Source organism: Aotus nancymaae, unplaced genomic scaffold, assembly GCF_030222135.1.
Source record: "Aotus nancymaae isolate 86718 unplaced genomic scaffold, 86718_ANA_hifiasm-v0.15.2.pri h1tg000014l, whole genome shotgun sequence".
Lineage (NCBI taxonomy): Eukaryota > Metazoa > Chordata > Mammalia > Primates > Aotidae > Aotus > Aotus nancymaae.
The window spans coordinates 48,085,354-48,109,084 of NW_026988425.1; the positions used below are offsets into that span (position 1 = coordinate 48,085,354).

Sequence of the window (23,731 nt, forward strand, 5' to 3'; positions counted from 1 at the left end):
CTCTGAACAACATAGGTCAGATACTTAAATCTGACATTATTTTTAAGGTTTAAAAAAAAAAACTGCCTGTGATGCAAGGACCTATTTTTTATGAGGGGCATGAATGTTTTTTAAGGTCATTTACTTATCAAGACAAACATTTTAAAAATGACTAAAGAGAACATGAACCTAAGTATTTTGGCTACTTTATCCATTGCTGAGCTAGCATGGTTAAGTGGAAACTTCTTGAATAAGGAGATAGTGATTGTTTCACATTGGCTTTTGGAGATGGCACTTGGGAGAATGACATCAGAATACAGCTGTCTGACAACCTGTGGTCATTTAGCTATTTTCAGGATAGCCACAGAGAGTGGGCATTTATTAGTAGCCATGTGTCCACCCTAGAGATAGGAAAACAAAGCCACCACCACAGGCAACCTATTTTAGCTCTGTCACCAGAGCCTTTCTCCACTCATGCCACTGCTGGCTGATTGGCATGACTGCATTCCATTATTCACACATCGAGTTTACTGTAAAGTCCCAATATAACAGAGACGACTCGGCACCATCTCACTGTTGCTAATGTTTGTAGCAGCTGTTAAACCTGTGAGACGTTACATAGCACCGGAGTCCCAGTCATTGGGTAGGAGATGTCCTTTACGTTTCCTTGAGTAGTGAAATCATAGTGTCATCCTTTCCTAGTTGCAGGATCTCTAATGGGGTAATGATGTTGTCTGATTTCCCTGACTTGCCCTCACTTGAGAGTCAAAATTTTGACTTTCAGTTCTTGCCAACTTGGTGTGACTAAATTTCTAGAAGGCATGTGAACAGTTCTGAACTTCAATAACAGGTCTTTCCTTTTTAAAAAAGCTGCAAACTTCATTTTACTTCTAATGGTAGGCTGCTTGTTTTTCCTCTTTTTGTTATTAAACCAGTAGTGTGTGCCCAGCGTTGACCTAGTTTTCCTGTAAGCACTATGGGGAGCAGGGGGATAGAACAGTCCAAAAAGCATTTACTTAGTGTGTGAAAGAGAGTCAGGTTCTAAGCTCAGATATTTATAAACAGAGCTTTGACCCACAAGAACGTGTTGTGAGACATGGAGAACCAGGGTGTGTGACAGTTCCTTACCGTGTGGGACTCTGCTCTGCATCATAGAATATGCCACCCCTAGTTCTACTGAGTTAAATGCCATTGGCACCAACCAGTTATTGCTAAAACTGAAAACACACTGTGCCCTCCCATGCAACACATCCCTTGGGTGAACCTGACCCTGTTGGGAACTGCTGCTCTTGGCCATGTGAAATACAGGTACCTCTCACCCTGTATGGGCTATTAGCTTATTTTTTCAGCAGTCACCATTGGAGATGGCAGCTAGATATCTGCTTTCCCCATTCTTCCCCATATCCCCTGCTACAGACAACGTAGAGGGGAACTATGTTTCCTCTGTGAAAAACTAGTGGATTATAACTGACTGTTCCTAAGCCTGCGAGGTGGTTGTGATGGGTTGTAGCGGGATCGGGAGCTATCTAAGGAGCCTTGGAAAGTTTTGTCCTAAAACTTGTTTTCCCATAACTTCATTCACTCAGCCGCTCTGTCCTGAACGAGACTGTGGGGAGTGTGGGAAGGCAGCTCGGGTGCCAGCACTCCAGGTGCCAGCAGACAGGGCTCCATCGAGGACAGGATGCTGCAAACCAAAAACAAAACAGCAGCGATGGCCTGAGAGGACCACTGTCCTCATCATTTGTATTATAAGAGCACAAGATTCCCCCTGGGGCTTTTTAGTGACTGTAAAAGACTGTTTAGCACTGCACGATTTACTAAGAGCTTTCTCACTTATTTATGGCACTTGGACTGTACTTTCACTGGACGTCAGAAAAGCAATGGATTCCAATAAAGAGGGATATGATTACTTAGACTAGTTCTTAAATCATAGAACCCAATTTGAATAAAAAGTATCTGGATAGAAGACTGTTAAACTTCAGAAATAAAGGCACATTCCTTCTCCATCTCTGGAAAAGGAACCAGGTCTCATGAAGGAGTCTAGGCTGACAACTTTAGGTCCCTCAAACTGATAGTGGTAAGTCAGCAATGCAGATGACTGGGTGAGGATCTCAAACCAAATACAAAAGGCCAGGAAAAAGAAGTACAACTGCGGGATGTGACAGGGAGAAGGGCGAGCTGGAGGATGATAAAAGAGAATCTGACTCTGTTAACCGTCTTGAATCACGTGCAGATGTTACTGCTTTCTCATAAGTTTAAATACACAGTGTCCATTGCATGGCCTGTATTTTTCAAAGAACTAAAGGAATCATGGTTTTGAGATGGATTCATATTGGTTCTGTTATTTATTATTATAATTAACTTTTTTTTTTTTTTTTAAGAGATAGGCCCTTGTTTTGTTGCCCAGGCTGGAGTGCAGTGGCACAATCATAGCTCACTTCAGCCTAGAACTCCTGGGCTCAAGCAATCCTCCCACCTCAGCCTCTCAAATAGCTCGGACTATAGAAGTGTGCCATCACGCCCGGCTAATTTATTTTTTATTTTTTGTAGAGACATTATCTCATGATTTTGTTCAGGCTGGTCTTGAAATCCTGGCCTCAAGCAATACTCCTGCCTTGGCTCCCAAAGTGCTGGAATTACAGGCATGAGCCACTATGCCCGGCCTATACTGGTTTTAAATTCTTTGGTAAAAGTATAATCTTGTTCCAATTAACAGGATGCCAAGAGAGCCTGAATGGATGGCAAAATTTTGTAGGATCTTTTCCATGATTGTTACAAAGACACCAGGACTTTTCTTATCTGTGTCCTAGCACCTTTCTTTAATCACTAGAGCAGATAGCCCTATTGTGTGAACATGTCACATTGGGGGAAAATATTTGTATTGAAATTTTTCTCAGTGGTATGGTGGGGTCTGCTGACGTAGGGCTGGCAATAGTCGACTCTGGGTACACGGATGTCAAATTGTACAAGTCATAAACCTGACCATGGTTTGAAGTATTTACACTACACCAACCTGCAAGTACAACAAATCAGAACTTTTTTTTCTTTCTGAAGAGTTACATTTACCACCACACTACTGAGTGTATACAAAAGTGCCCTCCAGCTTTGCTGCCTTCATTACAGGGCTCATGAAGCCGGCTTAACTGGGTAACCTTCACCAAAGTCAGAGAAAGCCATGCCCATGCCATGGCTCCAGGACAGGGTCTGGAGATAAAGTGGCAGGGCATCATTAAGATTCTTCAGAGTGCATTCTTGGCAGCTTGTTCAAAGAAAGGTTAGTCTAGAGAGCAGCACCAGCTGTTCCTCTTTTCATTGTACTGCTTGCAGGATTTTGAAATCATTAGAAAGGTACTAAATATGTCATTAAAGGCAGAAATAAATGATATAAACAAAAAGCCAATTTGCCACAGTCCCCAAAATATTATAACACAGAATGGATATTATTTACTTTTTACTGAGTGCTTAATAACAGCCTGAAAATGATGACTTAATGTTAACCAATATCACATTATTACTTTGGGAGTGCATATTTATTTCAAAAAGACTGGAAGTATAAAAGTATAGTTATCATAAGATGCTTCTTTCTTAAGGAAACTAAAGTTCAGTGCAGCCTACCTGACCTTGGAATAATTGAAAACCAGACAAATAACTGCAGGTAATCACCTGTGATGGAGCCTCACTCTTACTATGAGGCTTCTTCCCCAGTCAGTAACCTCTGCTGTGTATAGAATGTTATACGCTGTGACAGTAATTGTGTAGAAAGCCAGGCTTCCAATGCATGGGAGAACTTAGTATGTCCCAAAATAGCCAAACAAAATAATCTCGTTAGCTTTGGTGGTAGGACCTAAGAAAAACATCTTCATTTTTGCTTAATCTGACTATTAAGAAGTATAGGGCAAATCATGTCTGTTTTTCATTATTATTATTTTTGGTATGTCTTAGGGCTTATTTTATTCTATTATTCTATCCAAAAAGCTTGCTTCTAGATAAACACTGTGAGAGGCACAGTTAGGTATGGGTGCTTCTTGTCTTCAGGGACTAATGAAAGATGCCCAGCACTCCCACATTAGTACCTTTCTCTACTCCAGTTATTCCATCAGACCCTCTACAGCCTGGATGGATTCCTGCACCTAGGCCTTTGCTCCAACTCCTGCTTCTAACCCAAGGCTCCTCCATCCACAGGTGGACAGCACCAGCCTACACATACTCTCTCATCTTTTAAGATCAAGCTGATGTCTTCCTATCATTCTGAGGGGATCCCGTGATGATATAGAAATAATTTTTGAATTATATAGAAGGGGTCTTAGTCACAGAGGCCAATGTTGGTTGCCTTCCCATCACCCAGGCACCATAAATTCCCTGTAAATAAAGTTTTATTAGAACTCAGCATGTTCATTTACTTAAGTATTATCTATGGTTGCTTTCATGCTCCAACGGCAAAACTGAGTAATTGCCACAGAGATGGTATGTCCCACACGGGCTAGAATATTTACTACCTAGCCCTTTACAGGAAAATAAAAAGTCAGTCTCTGGCCTAAAGCAGCCTTCTGCTTTGTCCAGCAGGGAGGCACAAGGAGTGCTTTGGAGGAGCCTGGGGCATCAGGCTTTCTGTGCCTCAGTTTGACCTCAAATTGCTAGACTTCCTCTTCTCTGCTTTAGCTCACACTTTAGTGGGACAGAGGATTTGCGTTTTCCAACTTGGCCAGGCTCCAGTTATGACTTCAAATGCTTTGAATTGCAGTCAAGCAGGCACTAGGGTCATCTCTCATTAAAAAAGCCATCTTTTATTTCTTCTCTGTGTTTAGCCTGTGTTTCTTTCGTGTATGCAGAGACTTGCTAAAGGCCACAAGGACAAGCCAGGGCACAGGAAGTTTTCTTACCAACTCCCCTAGTGCTACTCCCCATTAGGCACGTGGTCAGTGACCTGTTCGTTTGAGGTTTGTGGCGCCCTTCAGGATGGCTTTTGGTGCACAGCAATATTAGTTATTGTTACTTTGCAGTTTTAAAAAAGAACATACAGTTTGTTAAAGGTACACCATCTGAAGCCTGCCTTTTCCTGAAGTTTTTATGTTAGATTTAAAAATTTTAGCCAGGCGCAGTGGCTCATGCCTGTAATCCAGGCACTTTGGAAGCCAAGGTGGGCGGATCACCTGAGGTCGGGAGTTCAAGACCAGCCTGACTAACATGGTGAAACCTCATCTTAAAAAAAAAAAAAAATTAATATTTTATCTACATATCTTTTCAATTTTAACAATTACATTTATGGTGCCTTTGAATACTCTTTAGGTCCATCTATAAATTTAGTTCATTTTCAACCTCACTTTATAATTCCATTTATAAGTTTAATATATTCAATTTTCTTTTTAAGCATTTCAACTGTTTTAACAATTAAAACATTCTCAAGTGGTTGAGAATCTTAAAAATTGTTTTCCAATAATTTTATATATTCAATGACTCAAGTTCCGGTACATTTTAAATTAGAATCACAAAGAGAATCTACCAGTTTGATCTATGTGTAATATATATTTTTTATTTTTGAGACAGAGTTTTTTGTTGTTTTTTTTGTTTGTTTTTTGAGATGGAGTTTCGCTCTTGTTGCCCAGGCTGGAGTGCAATGGCACAATCTCGGCTCACCGCAACCTCTGCCTCCTGGGTTCAAGCGATTCTCTGCCTCAGTCTCCCAAGTAGCTGGGATTACAGGCATGTGCCACCACGCCTGGCTAATTTTGTATTTTTAGTAGAGACGGGGTTTCTCCATGTTGGTCAGGCTGGTCTCAAGTTCCCATCTTCAGGTGATCCACCCCTCTTGGCCTCCCAAAGTGCTGGGATTACAGGGGTGAGCCACAGCACCCAGCAGAGACAGTCTTGCTCTGTTACTCAGGCTGAAGTGTAATGGTGTGATGTTGGCTTACTGCAACCTCCACCTCCCGTGTTCAAGTGATTCTCATGCTTCAGCCAAATAAGTAGCTGGATTTACCGGTGTGCACTGCCATGCCCCACTAATTTTGGCATTTTTAGGAGAGACAGAGTTTTGCCATGTTGGCTAGGCTGGTCTCTAACTCCTGACTTCAAGTGATCTGCCCACCTTGGCCTCCCAAAGTGCTGGGATTACAGGCATGAGCCACCATGCCCAGCCTATTTAATCATTTCTATACTCTTAATGATAAACCCTCCAGGGTAAAAAGAATAAAGAATTCATTAAGGAAACAATTTACCATCTCAAATGAAAGGGGTTATAATTCCACGTAGCTTGAGGTTCCTATCTAATTGAACTTGGGTTGGTTTTCAACCAAAATTTTTAGAGATACTCACTAACAAGTTAAGCGCTTTCAAAAAATAATTGTTACAACAACTGTTTGAAGACTTTGGTCTTCAAAGGGGGTTGTTTGCTCCTGGATACAAGTTATCATTACCTACTTCACTGTCTACTCACAGAAGTGGATACTCCTGCCTAAGATTGCAGGTAATTTCTTCCACTGCTTGGTTGGACTTTATATTTCTGTAGCATATGCTTTACTATCTTTCCATCTTGCTCTACAGCTATTACATTTTCTTTTACTGATAATTTGCATACTATAAAATTCATCCTTTTAAAGCACACAGTGGCTTTTAGTATATTCATAGGGTTGTGCAACCATCGTCACTATATAGTTCCAGAACATTTTTGACATCTAAAGAGAAACACCTGAACCATTAGTAGTCATCCCCCATTACTGTTTCCTTCAGCCTTTAGCAACCACTACTCTGCTTCTTTTTGGATTTGCCTATTCTGAATATTTCATATAGATAACATCATGTAATATGTGGTCTTTTGTGTCCAGTTTCTTTTACTTAGCACAATGTTTTCAATGTTCATCCACATTGTAGTAAGTATCAGTACTTCATTCCTTTTTATGGCTGAATAATATTCCACCGTGTAGATGTATCCCATTTTGTTTATCCATTCATTGGTTGATGAACATTTAGGCTGGTTCGACTTTTTGGCTGGTATAAATAATGCTGCTTTCTATGAGCAGTTTTGTATGAACACGTTTTCATTTCTTTTGGGTATATATCTAGGGATGGAATTCCTGGGTTATATGTTAAATCTATGTTGGCGAATGCTTTTTCTGCATTTGATATAATCTATTAACATGACTGTATGATTTTTATCTTATAGTCTTTTAATATGTGTTACCCTGATTTTTTGTATGCTGAAACAACTTTGTATCTTGAGATAAACTATGCTTGATTATCATATGTATAATCCTCTTTTATATGTTGCTGGATTCATCTGTTAGTATAGTTGATCCCTGAACAACATGGGGGTTGGGTGCTGACCCCCACATAGTCAAAAATTCGTGTATAACTTTTAAGTCACCCAAAACTTAACTACTAATAGCCTACTGTTGACTGGAAGCCTTACCAATAACATAAATGGCCAATTAACATATATTTCATATGTAATATGTATATTTATGTTATTACAATAAGATAAGCTAGAGAAAATAAAATGTTATTAATAAAATAATAAGGAAAATAAAATACATTTACTATTTATTAAGTGGAAGGGGAGCATTATAAAGTTCTTCACTGTCTTCATGTTAAGTGAAGGCAGAGGAGGAGGAAGAAGAAGAGAGGTTGGCTTTGCTATCTCACAGGTGGCAGAGGGAGAAGAAAATCTGCATATAAGTGGACCCACACAGCTCAAACCTGTGTTGTTCAAGGGTCAACTATATCAGTTGAGAGATTTTTGCATCTATATTTACAAGGAATATTGGTCTTTAACTTTTTTTGTAATGTCTTTGGTTTTGGCATCATAGTAATCTTGGTCTTGTGGAATGAGTTGGGAAGCATTCCCTCCTCTTCTATTTTTTAAAATGGTTTGGGGATTGGTGTAAATTATTTAAATGTTTGGTAGAATTCAGCAGTGAAGCAAGGGTCCTGGGCTTTTCTGATGGGAAGTGTAATTCAATGTCTTTACTTGTTATAGGTCTAATTTTGATTTCTATTACTTCTTGAGTCAATTTCAGTAGTTTGCACCCTTCTAGGAATTTGTACATTTAATGTAGTTTATCTAATTATTTGGCAAACAATTTTTTAATAGTATTCCTTCATAGTCCTTTATGTTTCTTTTCTTTCTTTTGTGGTTTAGTTTTTTTTTTCTTTTTTCATTTTTTTTCCCCCAGACCTCACTCTGTTGCCCAGTGGTACTATTATGGCTCACTGCAGCCTCAATCTTCCAGGCTCAGGTAATCCTTCCACCTCAGCCTCCGGAGTAGCAAGGACCACAGGCATGTATCACCATGCCTGGCTAATTTTTGTATTTTTTTTCTGTAGACATGGGTTTCATCATGTTGCCCAGGCTGATCTCAAACTCCTGAGCTCAAGCAATCCTATTCTCTTGGCCTCCCAAAGTGCTAGGATTACAGGCATGAGCCACTGCACCCAGTTCCTTTTTAATTCTGCAAGGGTGGTAGTTGTGTCTCTTCTTTCATTCCTAATTTTAGTAATTTAAGTTTCCTTCATTTTTGCTTTGTTAGTTGATTAAATATTTGTCAATTTGACCAGGCATGGTGGCTCACGCCTGTAATCCCAGCACTTTGGGCGGCTGAGGCAGGTGGATCACCTGAGGTCCAGAGTTGAAGACCAGCCTGGCCAACATGATGAAACCCCATCTCTACTAAAAACATAAAAAAAATTAGCCAGATGTTGTGGTGTGTACCTGTAATCTGAGCTACGCGGGAGGCTGGGGCAGGAGAATCACTTGAACCTGGGAGGTGGAGGTTGCAGTTAGTCAAGATCGTGCTACTGCACTCCAGCCTGGGTAACAAAGTGAGATTGTCTTCCCAAAAAAAATTTAAAAAAAGATTTGTCAATTTCGTTGGTCTTTCAAAAAAACTAACTTTTGGTATTATTGATTTCCTCTATTGTTTTCCTAATCTCTATTTCATCTATTTCCAGTGTAATCTTTATTATATTCTTTCTTCTGTTTGTTTTGGTTCAGTTTGCTCTTTTTCTCCCCTACTTTCCTAAGGCTGAACATTTAATTTTAATGGCATTTTAATAGCATTCTGTTGGATCTCACCCCCATATATATTATTATGTTTCAATTTCTAACTTTTTTGATTGATTAAAGTAAATGAAATTCTATATTCTTTTCCAAGTTTTCTTATCTGGAAGGGCTATACCTCTTACAGGTGTAAAAATAAAATCCAGTTGGATTATGTATCTCTTGCATTTTGATTGTTTCTGAATTCACAAGAGTTATGATATATTCCAAGTTACAACAAGAAAAAATGTAAACTGATCTGTTTTTCAGTCAGCAAATAGGACTCCTATCCTTATAAATCAGGGACAGAAGAGTTCTCCTTACTTTTTTCTTCCCTACATCTGTTTATCTAATTCTACATTTTGGAGTCCACTTGTAGCAACCACTTCTAATACCAAATTATGAGTAACTGAATGTTAATGTCTGGTAGAATTAACAAACAGCAACCACCTCTAGTACAAAATTATCTGTAACTGAAGAGGTCTGTGGTTGACAGAAACAAAATGCCCAACTTAAACTGATCTGAAAAGATGATGAGGATTTATTTGTTTATAAAACTGAAATACCCCCTGCTAGTGTGGGCCCATTGGATTCAGAGGTTCATAAGGTCATCAAAGCTGAGGTTTAGTTTCTAGGGAGTTTCCGCAGGATATGAATGCTGAAAGATAGCTGATATATGAAGAAATAGCCAAGAAAACTGCAGAAAAATAGGTGTGACTGAATGACAAACCCCCGAGTCAAACTATGCCAAAGGTCTGCAATCTCTGAGCTTTTTAGTTATAGGAACCATTATACTCTCCTTATAACAGGCATTATAAATAATTATTGTATAAATTAATGGGTTAGGCTATCAAGACTCAATGCAGATGAAGCATCTCCACAAATCTCTGGTGAACTCCATTTTTAGTTACAGCATAATCCAGATTTGGATCATTATTCTCTATTTTCTCATGTGTATGAGTATTCAGTTCATTGAGGGCACAGACAACGGAAAAAAAATTTTTGTATTCTCTAGCGTTCTCAATATAATGTGAGACACAAAGAGAATACTCATTTATTCTTTAAAACAAAAAAGATTTAGGCCTGACGTGGTGGCTCACACCTGTAATCCCAGCACTTTGGGAGACCAAGATGGGAGGATCACCTGAGGTCAGGAGTTTGAGACCAGCCTGACCAACATGGAGAAACCCCATTTCTACTAAAAATACAAAATTAACTAGGCATGGTGGCACATGCCTGCAATCCCAGCTACTCAGGAGGCTGAGGCAGGAGAATTGCTTGAACCCGAGAGGCAGAGGTTGTGATGAGCCAAGATCGTTCCATTGCACTCCAGCCTGGGCAACAAGAGGGAAACTCTGTCTCAAAAAAAAAAAAAAAAAATAGATTTAAAGAACTGAACTACAGTGAAAAAGATAACAAAAGATGTACTATATTTCATTCCATGTTAAAATGTTAGTAAAAGAAGAAAATTGAATATTGGAGAGAAGTTACCAGTCTTTCAATTAAGCCAAGGTTTCATGCAGAAGGTGGGATTTTTACATGAAGAGTTTCAAAACCATAGATCTAATTGGTTCAAATGATTACACATATGCCTACAGGCAGCTGCAGTGAATCGTGTTGCAAACAGAAAAGTAAACAACCTATCCTGGAAAAAAGAACCGCTCCAGAAATCTCAAGACCCACATAGGATACTTATGTTTTGAGCCATTCCTTTAATCTGTGTCCAAACAAAGCATCTAATTCTTATTTCAGAGAATGGAAAGCTCTGACATATGCAAAAAGAGAAGCATCAGTACACTTGTCTTTGCATGCCAAGGTGCAAGCAACAGACTTCTCAATACCATACATAACACAGTCATTAATTACAGAGGCAGCCAGGTTCAACAGCACATCATGTTCTTCTCTTCTTCCCTTTTCTCCTCTCCTTCCTTTCTGTTAATCATTTCCAATCCACTCTTTCAAAAAGTATTTATTTTTGGTATCAAGCACTTTTAGGGTATTCTACTTGATTTTGTATCTGCTGTGTTTGGGGTAGTACTCAGTTATGATTTGTCTTCATTTCAAGAAAGCAAATATTGTAAGCAGGAAGAAACCTATTCAATGAAAACCTTTTTCCTGGCAATAGAATAAGGTTGTTTGAAGATCCTGCAAGCTAGCAAAGTATGTACTAGACAGGAAAGGGAGTTAATGAGTGAAAGCCCCAAACACATATCAGAGACAACCAATTAGCTTGTCTGAAACACAGGCTTGTAAAGCTATCAGTATCTTATAAAATGGTCTACTAAACACGAGTAAAATGTTGTTTAAATGGCTGGCTTAACTAGATGCATTCACCATGAAATTGATTCTTTTAAGTTTTTTTTTTTTTTTTTAAACTTAATACTCATTAAGTGTGCATATTGAAATGGCTAGGAGGGTGGGAAGGTGGGTGCACATCCTGATTTACAAAGTGCAGGTTGAAGATATGAGTTCCATATTTTATGAGGTTAAGGAGTATTTGAAAAAGAAAACTCATCATTACCAACTATTGTGTCTGCCTCAGTGACTGAAATGTTTCAACACAATTGGATTATTCCTCCTTTGTCTTGCTAAAAACTCAGACTGAGATGGGTAGATGTGCTCTGAGGACATTCCAGTGCTGAGAATTTATGCTTTTGTGTTACAGAGAGCACTGTTTCCTCACCATAGCCTTTGATTCTGCAAAATAGCGTGAGAGGAAGAAGCTCCTGAGCCTGGTATTCTTCAAATCCAACATTTGCTTTGGAGTGAACATCAAATTTCATCCCCCTAAGACCTTACAAAACATTTGAGGTAACTTAATGTTAGCTGACAAATGAACAATTCTGATTCTATTTCACATTTTGAATTTTCTTAAAAATCTACTGTATATTTTAAAATGGAGTTTTGGCCACACCTCACATTCAACTTTTTCTGTTATACAAAGCTCCATGCCACAAATACATTTCAAACAATTGCTACCTGATCAGACAACCAGGAGAACATGCTTTGGCTTTGTCGAGTCTAGCTATTCTCCCCGCTTATCCGACATTGGCACTCCTTGTGCACTTTATTAAACTACTGTCAATTGGCCAACTCAAGGAATTCTTCGACTCAACAAAATATTAGGGAGAATATATTTAGTCAAGGGTTAAAGACTGTTAAAGACACAAATATCTTTTAAAAACAGTTTATATATACAAGGTTATTTGGCTTTTGTAATGGAATATATGTCCCCTGTCTCAATCTTGCAGCTGTCGGGTATGAAAAAACAACAGCAGTAGTAACAAATCAAAATGTTAATATATGGAACCCAAATAAACATGTTTAATATTGGCCTTGTGGTACTATGGCAGCACTCTGTCCTAACAACGACAACATTTAGATGCTGGAACAGATTCAAATTCTTGGGCCATAAACAGGAGACAGACAAATATGGCAAGCCACGCATTACTCAGCCACCAATGGATGGTGCCAATGGCCCCGTCCAGATGCAGAGATATTCAAGGGATGTGCCTGTCAGCAGTTTGTTCTCTAGCTACATCAAGGAGCCACTATGGAAACACTGGGAGGAAAAGACAAAACAGGAAGGCATGGAGAACTAGGGGAAAGAGGGGCAGGGAGTTGAGGCAGAAAAAGCTGACAGTCGCCTCAATAGCACATCTGAGCAAGGGCAACAGGTAATAAATGAATAAATGAGCTTGTAACCAGGTGCCATGTTAGTCACGGGAAGAGAATTTCTTTCCCTGCTGGCAATACAGTCAGGAGCCTAATATCCTGGCAACTGAGAAATATGAGCTTGGAAAGAGGCTTTCAGGCCGTCTAAAGAAAAGCTAAGTGGTAATCCGTCCTGAGGAATTTTAGCCAAAAAATCCCACACAGGACTAGTTGCACTCAGTATAAAGCCTGTGAAAGACAAGTCTCAAGAACATTATAATCAGACATAAAGAGAACACTAGAAATAAAGGTTCAAAAGGCCATTGACTGCATTTACCACAGCATTGGGAGTGCGGCCGTGGGTCCTAGTTGTCATCCATGACTAGTTGAAACCACTAGTTCTAAACCAGGGAAAGGAAAAGGCAATTGTACCTCCCCAGGGGACATTTGATAATGTTTGGAGATTGTTTGGTTGTCATAACAGGGGGTGAGGAAGCAGAGCAGGTGGTTACTACCGGCATCTAGTGGGTAGAGGCCAGGGGGATGCTGCTAACGTCCTCCAGTGCGTAAGGAAGCTTCCCCTCTCACCTCAACAAGAATATCTAGCCCAAAAGGTCAATAATGCCAAGACTGAAAAACCTTGCGCCGAACTGATCTTTTCAGGCAAAAATCAAAGAACAAAGCCCTGTTACTGATTCAATCCGCAGTTTAGCAGCACAAACCATCAGACTCACTCCCTGGAACCAGGGGGAGATTTAGAAAGTGGACTGGGAGGGTAGACCAGGTGCTACATCCAGGAGCATCACAGGTTGACAGCTCCTATTCTCTGTGCTTCTTTCTGGCTCAAAATGAATAATCAACAGATCTCGGGGGAGCCAAGTAAGTACATCAAACTGGGCTGAAACAAGTGTGCCAAGGAAGCAGCCACCTTTCACTCAGTCTACACAGTCACTGTCTTGGGCTCTGGAGATACAAAGGGGGACATCATAAGTCCTAGCCCTTATGGAGCTTATATGGTAGTCGGCGAGACTGACAGATATCAAGTAACTAAGTAAAGTCAGGTAGGAATAAGTGACATGAAGGAAAAGAGAGTGCTAGAGCAATAAGAACATTTGCTATATAACTGACCTAAAGGGACAGAAGGCAATATGTGGGTTAAATATAAAGCAGCCACAGATAAGGACAAATCTATAGTTAGGTTCAAAACAATAGTGCATACAGCTATGTTAAAACCTTTATTGATTAATCTCTACCTAATCACCTGGGATCCACTGACTCTTCATTGTCCTGGTACAAGACAAATGATTGATGTTGCCTACACAGTAAATGTTCATGACGAGTGGACACACCACCTGAATGATGGTAATTACCCAGTGGGTGTTGACAATTGGTGAACTGCTTCTTTTTTTTGGGAGATGGAGTCTCGCTCTTTCACCAGGTTGGAGTGCAGTGGCGTGATCTTGGCTCACTGCAACCTCCATATCCTGGGTTCAAGCAGTTCTCCTGGCTTAGCCTCCCGAGTAGCTGGGATTACAGGTGCGCACCACCACGCTCAGCTCATTTTTTTGAGTTTTCAGTAGAGACGGGGTTTCACCATGTTGGCCAGGATGGTCTTGATCTCTTGAACTCATGATCCATGCACCTTGGCCTCCCAAAGTGCTGGGATTACAGGCATGAGCCACCGCGCCTGGCCTGATGAACTGCTTTTGAAAACGTCTGCTCATTTCAGCTCCTAGGTTGCTTCACAGCTCTCATGATGGCAATCATATTTATTATTAAGTAGTATAATTAAATGTGACACCAACAGATAAAATATGAACTTGAGAATTTCTATGTTTATTTCTATGAAAAACTAAATGAAATGAATTCAAAGAACTTAATAAAGGTGAGTCACTAAAACTAAACTGCTGTTGCATTGGATGTAGATAAGACAACTATAAAGGATTGAGAGGGAAAGATGTAGATTGCTTCCCAAGTATCTTTAACTTATAGTTCTATTTAAAAAAACAAAAAACAGAAGGTGAGAAAATCATAGGTAAGAGCTGCTTAATGAAAGACATATAACACACAACTCTGATTAGTGGCCACACATTCAGATAAAAGGCCTTGGCCCAACATCAAAAGATTAGTACCTTTGGTATATTTAAATTTAAAATAAATTATTTAGGATGTGGATGTGTGTGTGTATTTATTTTTTTTCAATGACTTCCAACTTTAACCAGTTCTTTTTTTTTTTGAGAGAGTTTCATGCTGTCACTCAGGCAGGAGTGCAGTGGCACAATATCGGCTCACCGCAACCTCTGCCTCCTGGGTTCAAGTGATTCTCATGCCTCATCCTCCCGAGTAGCTGGGATTACAGGCTCCTGCCACCATGCCCCGCTACTTTTTGTATTTTTAGTAGAGATGGGGTTTTGCCATGTTGGTCAGGATGGTCTCGAAATCCTAACCTCAGATGATCCACCTGCCTCAGCCTCCCAAAGTGCTGGATTACAGGCATGAGCCACTGTACCCTGTCTTTTAATCAGTTCTTAACTGTTCAACTACCAGTTCAGATCAGGCCAGATGAGTGGGGTTTTAACTACACTTACTGCTCTAAATTTCCAGTCACACTTTTCCTTATGTCTGAATCAAAAGCATTCTCAGAGGGGAAGTCATTAACACCCACTTCAGTCTGAAGTTTGGAGTGTTACATAAAAGCATGTCCACTGTCGGAATCAATACTAATGTCTGTCACCTCAAATCCTTCTTTGTGAGAGTATAGTATAAATAAATAAAATTTAAAAACTCAAACCCACACTCATGTACACACACCCGTACCCCTACAGTTTCCTGTAGAAATATTCATCACTATGAAAACATATTATGGTTGTAACTGAAAACCTTGTTATTAAATATAATGTTAGGTAAAATATTAAACATAACATTATTCTGAATGTATTTGTAAAATATTTTTAAATAGAACTCATTCCAATTTTCTAGACCCAGAACAGAAACAGAAGTATATTATAAAGTATACCCACCAAAAAAATGCCCTGAGCTTTTCTTAGGCAATGCCCTGATAACGATCTTCTACACTACATTTCTTTAGAGAACAGGTAATCTTAGTGCTTTGCAGAATGGTCCTGTTTTACCCTGAAATTATTATCTGTTTCTTTCTCACCCTTATCAAATTCATTTTTCCTTTGGTAAAATGCCAATTCCAGAATAGCACTTAAAAACAAAAATCATATAATTCCAATGCCTGACAAATGATAGCCTGTACCAAGGATCTATTTTTAACTAGAAGTGTCAATAACAGAATAATATAAAATGACACATGTGAATGGCATTTCCCTCTATGTGTCTACAAACTTACTTTTAGTTCCTGATACCTTGTCTTCATCACATTTAGCATAAGGGGACTTACACATCAGAGCCCTCGAAATAGGGTTTGTAAATTTTAGGTGCCTAGTCACAGCATCTAATCTTTCACTGAAGAAAAGGAAAAAATGTGGCTCTAAAGAAATCAGGATTTCAGAAACAAACTGTTGCCTATTTGACTGTAGCTTCTCATCTATTCATACAACTCTTGCATACTTCTTAGCAAGTTAATTGTAGTTTTCATAAAACATACGGAAATGCTGAAATCTCTTGCAGCTGCTGAAGTACTTGAATTCTGACTTCTTATAGGAAGTCACAGACACCAAATATGTAGTAACCTGCTTACAGGTTGAATTGCTTTTTGGCAGTATGAGAAGGGGCCACCTATTAACAATCTGATTTGATAAATCTGTAAATGTGTTTGGGAGGTTGCAAGGCTTGGATCAGTAACAAAAAGCATTGTACTATGGAATGGGGGTTTGAGAGATTCCAGTATGACCACGGGCCCTGTAAATCACCAAGATACGGTTTACCTCCTACAAAACCTGGTGAAAGAGAAAGAAATGGAAGCGATTAAGATGTACAACATAATGGCGAGAAGTTCTGAACATGAGGTGGAGGTGGAAGTGAACTGAACTATTTTCTTTCTTGTTCCTCTCACTGTCTCACAAAGTACGTTATTGAGCCATTGACTTATTCAAAGCACTAAAAGATATGATTTATTAACTAACACTCATGTAGGAATAGAAAGCAGTTCCCTAAATAAGCAAATCGCTCTATTCTTATAGGCAATGGCTTGTATAAAACTATCTTAATGCTTTTTATGAAATATTAGAAATTAGACTCATCCTTTAGATTTCAGAAATTCATTTGTGCTGCATCATAGATGTTTAAAAATATTCCTATATCTGCACAAAGCATAAACAGCTCTCTGGAAAATCATGAAACCCTTGCACACTCAATATTCCTCCCCACCCCAGTCCTTCCCATCTGCCAGCTGGGTTTCATTTTAAGAATTTCACACTGAATATAAAGTGCTATTTTGACCATGTGGCTCCAGAAATGTGAATCTATAGTCTATTCAGCTTGTACGCAGGTGATTGACAGAGAGGGGATTAACCAACTGGAAGCAACGAAGCCGCTGCCTCTTCCTTCAGGTTACTTTAGGTTTCCACGCAAGGATGGTCATCCTTATATGGTTTTATTGAGGCTAGCGAGAAGTACAGCTTCCTAGCAGTGAAGCGACTTACTTTTCATTTAACTACTACATGGCCAGTATACCTTGGAACTATTTCCTCCACATCACTGTTCCTCCCACATTCTACCTATTTTCCCATCTGTAAAATGGGAATACTAAAGTTGGCTTTCTTAGACACACCTTGTGGTGATGTCCAACTGATACATGGCACATATCTATAATTACTGGTCTTTAGGTCTAAGAGTCAAGATTTTGGCAAGTGTGTGTGTGTGCATGTGTGTATTCGGTTTTCTTGGGTGGGAGCAGCCTAGAGGGAATGGGCATGGAGAAGGCTGAAAGGTTGGCTTAGAGTTCCTTAATATATTCTTACTCTCTGTGAGCAAATGCCCAATAACTCAAATATGAAAGAGACCCTCTGCACACAGCATTTCAGGTATTGTTTTGGGCATCTAGAAATGTTTCAGATACCACTGCTATTTAAGATTTCCACATAAAGCAGTCCTATTTTTTTACAGTTATCTATGCTGTTGCAGACTTCTCATCCTTAAGCATCATCACAGGCATGAACATGATGTTATAACTATAGACAACAGTACCCTTTACAGACAGTTTCACTTTCCATGGTTTCATTTTCCTTGGTACAGTCCAAAAAGATATTTTGAAAAAGGGAAAGACCACGTTCATTTTTATTACAGTATATAGTTACAATTATTTAATTATTAATTATTATTGTTAATCTCTTACTGTGCTTAATTTATAAATTAAACTTTATCATAGGCAGGTATGTACAGGAAAAAAATAAAGTATCTGTAGTAGGCCTTCTGTAACCATGGGTTCCACATTTGTGGATCAACCCACTGTGGATTGAAAATATTCGAAAAAAAATAATTGCACCCATACTGAACAGGTAACAAACTTTTTCCTTGTGTTATTCCCTAAACAACAGAGCATGACTAGTTATATAGCATTTACATTATATTTGGTATTATAAGAAATCAAGAAATAATTTAAAGTATATAGGAGGATGTGCATAGGTAATATGCAAATACTACACCATTTTCTCTCACTGACTTGAGTATCCTCAGATTTTGTTATCTGAGAAAAGTCTTAGAACAAATGCCCCATGGATACTGAGGGACAACTGTAAAGGGTTTGGTACCATCTACAGTTTCAGGCAACCACAGGGGGCCTTGGAATGTATCTTTCATCAGTAAGGGGGAGATCCACTTATACTCAAATTTTCAAAATGTTTCTTTTTTTGCAACTTTAGGGTCATGCTGTTTCTGGGATTCTGTACACTCACTAAATGCACAAGAAGTAATACTATAAACCAGATGACTTCACTGTTTGATAAAAGTTGAATGAAAGAATATTCGAGCACTGGCTTTTGAGATAGGTGTGTAGGATGTATTCAGATTTGAAATTGTGACACTGGAGCCAGTCTCAAAATTAATGAGCATATCTAAACTTGTATTATATACACAAAAGTTGACATCAGATGGAAGATGACATCATTCGAAAATACATACTTATCATATCCCATCAAGTTTGGTCCTGTTCAGAACAGGAAAAGTTCCATTCACAGGTGGAGTCTTCAGCTTCTAAATTATTCTGGAGAGTAATAACAATGTTTCTCCTCCCTTCCCTCAAGACAGAGCAAACAAACAAACAGGTACACTATAGAAAATCAATTATAATTAAGGGAAAATTGCTCCTGCTTGCCAGCAAAAATAAGTATGGCTCCACTGAAAAAAATCACTCATATTATACATTGAAGTGAACAATTAAGAAAGTTAACTGAGCACAGAAAAAGGTATGGAAGAAGCCACATCAAACTGATAACACTGGATAATAACCTTGGAAATTAAAGAGGGAAAAGGTTATTAACTTTTATATGTCTTTACGTATCTCTGAATAATTGAACTTAAAACAATAAGTGCCTATAGTTTTTATAATTTAAAAAATCTAATAAAATAAAAAGATACACATGAATACATCAAAGACCAGAAAGAGAATTTAAGGAAATAAAAATACACTGTATGCAGAGACACATCCAGAAAGTTAACCTGGCTCACAGTAGCAACTCAATAAACAGGAGTTGTATGAATGCGAAGCACACAATAGCTGACAATATAAACAGTCTCAGGCGTGGTGGCTCATGCCTGTAATCCCAGCACTTTGGGAGGCCGAGGTGGGTGGATCACTGAGGTTGGGAGTTCGAGACCAACCTGACCAACATGGAGAAACGCTGTCTCTACTAAAAATACAAAAATTAGCCAGGCATGGTGGCAGGCGCCTGTAATCCCAGCTACCTGGGAGGCTGAGGTAGGAGAGCTGCTTGAACCTGGGAGGCAGAGGTTGCGGTGAGCCAAGATTGCACCATTACACTCCAGCCTGGGCAATAAGAGCAAAACTCTATCTCAATAACAATAATAATAATAATAAATAAATAAAAACATTCTCCTCATATTATCTACTCATGTGACACAGAGAGATAGAGTTGCTTTTTAACCATGATAGTTAAGAAATATGGATTTTTATCTTATCTAAGCACTTTGGGGATTTAAATTTTAAGTCAATAATAATTTATAAGAGTTTTCTGTTTCTGGAAGGTGGGCAACTTTTCAGGCAGGCCAGAAGACCCTCAGGATTCTTCACTTTCACAACTGAAAATCCAACAACTGCCCACAGGGCTGCAATGTTTATATGTGGATTTTTCCATAATCAGTGGTACTAGCTCCTCAGGCCCCCGACAGGAAAGGAAACCTCCGACTCCCTGCTCTTTATCAGACCTGCTGGGAGAAGCAATCTCTAAGAAGATCACTAAAAGGGCCAGACCATCCATCTTCCTCTAGAGGATGTCTAATGCTATCCTTGAATGAAGTTCAAGTATATCCTACTGAAGGCTACCGAATCACTTTCTGGCATTTTAATACTAGGGTCTCAACCTTATTTAATGCCACTGTAAGAAAAGGCCACAAGAAACTCAAAACTACACTTACTATAGCAATGTTGTGAATTACTCATTAGATCACTCAATGTCTTCTAAAGAAAATGTCTTCTTAGAATTATGCTCAGCTTTCATTTTCCCTGTGGAAGACACATTCTCCTTTTCCATAATGAGAAATAATATGTTATAGATCATGATTCCCCTGCCCTTTTGTTTTTCAAAAACCCAGAGTAACAAATATAAAAACCCCAGTGGAAAAGTGATTCGACCAATTGGAGTAGGGTTGAACGTTATTATAGTTGCCTTCTCTTTGTTCTGATCTTCTTCTATTTCAATATTTTATTATTACAATTTTCATGTGAGTCACTTTAAATACTTTGTAGACAGAAGCTGTGGACTATATAGACAAAATAAAAATAAAGTAATATCTCCATCTGGAGTTGAACAATAACATTCAATTATCTCTTTCCTTAGCATAATTACTTAACAGAATACACCAAGCTTCATTGAAAGTCATCAATCTTGAATTATTCTCAAATATTGAGGGCTTCTTAATTTGCCATGAAATGTGGACTCCAATTTTATCAGAATTGTCTTGGTATGAGAAGCTTCAACTGAAGTTCACTCATTTAAAAAATTTTAAGAATATCACAGTAAGGAGAAATTCTTCAGTAGGTTAAGTCCCTGATAGCAAAATCCAAGGGATTGTTCAATTGTTTTACTATATAAAATAAGTGATGCTTACAAAATCATTCTTCAGAATCCTTCCTTCCTTTGTCCTTTCTTTCCTTTTCTCCTTCTTCCCTTCTCTCTCTCCCTCATTCCTTCACCCCACCACTATGCTATTTCCAGGTGATAGGATTTTAACTGCACTGTCCAGTTCTTACTATCTTATACATCAGATGGTAGATGTCATCTGGCATTTTTTTTGTTTGTTTCTCCAAAATACCTTTAACATTTTTTAAATAGGTTTTTGGGGAACAGGGGGTGTTAGGTTACATGAAGAAGTTCTCTAGGGGTGATTTCTGAGATTTTGGTGCACCCATCACCTGAGCAGTATACACTGTACCTGATGTGTAGTCTTTTATCCCTCGCCACCCACCACCCTTTCCCCCAAATCCCCAAAGTCCACTGTATCATTCTTATGCCTTTGCGTTCTCATAGCTTGGCTCCCACATGAGTGAGAACATATGGGTCATCTGGCATTTTTAATGCTACATGATCAAACCCAACAACACTCTCCAAAATAATCTTTAAGGGTAGTGATGGTGGAATCTAAAAACAGCAAAGTTAAGGTATCTTTAGCCATAGGATTCTGGCCAAACTGTTAGATAAATAAAATCTGCCTTTATTTCTTTTTCACCTTCCTTTCCAAGAATTCCTTCCAGCAATCCGAAGTCTCTATATACCTTACTATGTGTCAGACGCTTTTTTTAAAAAATGGAATGCTTTACAAATTTGCATGTCATCCTTGCACAGGGGCCATGCTAATCTCTGTAGCATTCCAATTTTAGTATATGTGTTGCCAAAGTAAGCACCATATACTCTTTTAAGATTAAAAAAATATATATTAACTGATTAATCCTCACATCAGTCCATTGAGGAAAGTACTACTATTATTCCATTTTTCAAAGCCAATATTACTATTATTCCATTTTACCTATGCTTCCATTTTTGAAGCATAGGTAAAATATGTCCAAGCTAGGGAGGCAGGACACAATGGTGGCCTAATAATCTGGCCCAAGAGCCTGGGTACAGCAGAAACATGCTGCTTGTTAGCTAGTATAATGCATGCTGAGCTAGCACTAACAAAAAAAAGGTGGGTCTCAATGAAAAATCAGTGATTAATAACAGGAAGTGAAATCCGACAGTATGTAACTTTAGGTACTTATAATAGCGTTGGGATGAGATTTGTTGCAATGCCTCCTGAAGTCCCTTAATAATCAGTCCACATCAGCAGCCACTCCTAGTGAGTAATGCAAGTAGAACAAAGCATTTCAAACCATAGAATCCTTTCAATGTCTTTCTATTTCTCCACTATATTCTTGCAGCACCCCCTCCTCCAAAGGGCAGCAGTGAATGCACTGACACATGACACATTGATATAATCAAGGTTGATTGGTGGCTTCCCACATATTATGTGGGGTCCCCAAGAGGTAAAAGACTGGTAGAGTATTGTGGAACCTTCAGTCATCTGGATTCAACTTATCTATTCATTCATTCAACAGATACTCAATAGGAACGTACAATTCAACAGATATTCAATAGGCAAGTGCCAGATATTCTTCTAGTCACCAAAGATACAATAGTGAACAAAGCCGAATAATCCCAAACTTCTAGGTACTTACAATCTAGTGAAGAGAGACTAAATAAATGTGATAAACCAGTAAAATAGTATGTAGTGTGTTAGATAATGGCATAAAGTACTAGAAAGATGAAGTAGGGAGATGCACGGGAAGTCTAGAGTCCAAAACAGGGTGGTCAGGCCAGGCATGCTGCTGATGCCTATAATCCCAGCACTTTTGGAGGTGAGGCAAAAAGTTCACTTGAGACCAGAGTTTGAGAACAGACAGGGCAACAGAGTAAGACCCTGTCTCTACAAAAAAATTTTTAAAAATTAGCCAGGAATGGTGGCATGCAACTGGAGTCTCAGCTACTTGGGAGGCTGAACTGGGAGGATCGCTTGAGCCCAAGAGGACACGGTTGGAATGAGCCATAATAGCACCACTGCACTTCCCCGAGGGCAACAGAGAGATAACCTGTCTCAACAAAACAAAACAAAATAAAACAGGGCAGAGTTGTCATCTCTCAATGCTCACAGATCCTATCCCCTAACTCTCCAGCCAAACTGGCTTTAGTCACTTCTTAAACTCATCTTGCCCTTTCCAAATATGAGCTCTTCGCTCAAGACATTTCTTTCTCCTGGAAAGCCCTCTGCCCTGTTCCATGTAAGTGGTAGTTTAGTTAACTGGACTGAAGCCAACACTACCTATATTCAAATACCTTCTTTATTACTTACTAACTGTTTGACTTTGGGTAAGTCCCTTAACTGCTCTAGGCCATAGTTTCCTAATTTGGGAAATGGGTGTAATAATAATGACAAGAACAATAATACCTGTATCACAGGGTTCATTGTGAGGCTCAACTGAATTAGAATATTAAAGTGCTCAGAATAGTACCTGGCACTCTTCCACTACAACTGTGACCACAGCTAAAATTGTATCTGTGCTTAAGACCCAATTCAAATGCTACTTCTCAGTCTCTAATCACTGAATCTCTAATAGCTGAAGGTGAGATTTTCCTTCTCTGAGATCCTGTAGTCCCTTGGTTTTATCACTCTAGTGGTATTTAACCTGTATCACTGCAAGTATTCACATTATCTTAAAGTACAATTATTATATATATGTGAAGGACAATTATTATATGTGTGTGCATATTTATTTATTTACAAACAGCCTCTTTCCTCCTGAAATCACACACCTGAGGGTTTAGAATGAACATCAACTTTTCTTCTTCCTCCTTACCTTCTCTTCTCTTCTGTGAGTGTTTTAATCAGTTC

General features: G+C 38.9%; 1 protein-coding gene and 1 non-coding gene across 5 annotated transcripts in view; both read right to left on the reverse strand.

The window, feature by feature from the left end:
* ARL15 (ADP ribosylation factor like GTPase 15) overlaps positions 1 to 23,731 on the reverse strand; it is a 433,767-nt gene that overhangs the window by 6,327 nt on the left and 403,709 nt on the right. The gene's annotated exons all lie outside the window — the stretch shown is intronic.
* Positions 21,607 to 21,710, reverse strand: LOC135274956 (U6 spliceosomal RNA). The gene has a single exon (XR_010342697.1). It is a non-coding gene; the product is annotated as a U6 spliceosomal RNA (small nuclear RNA).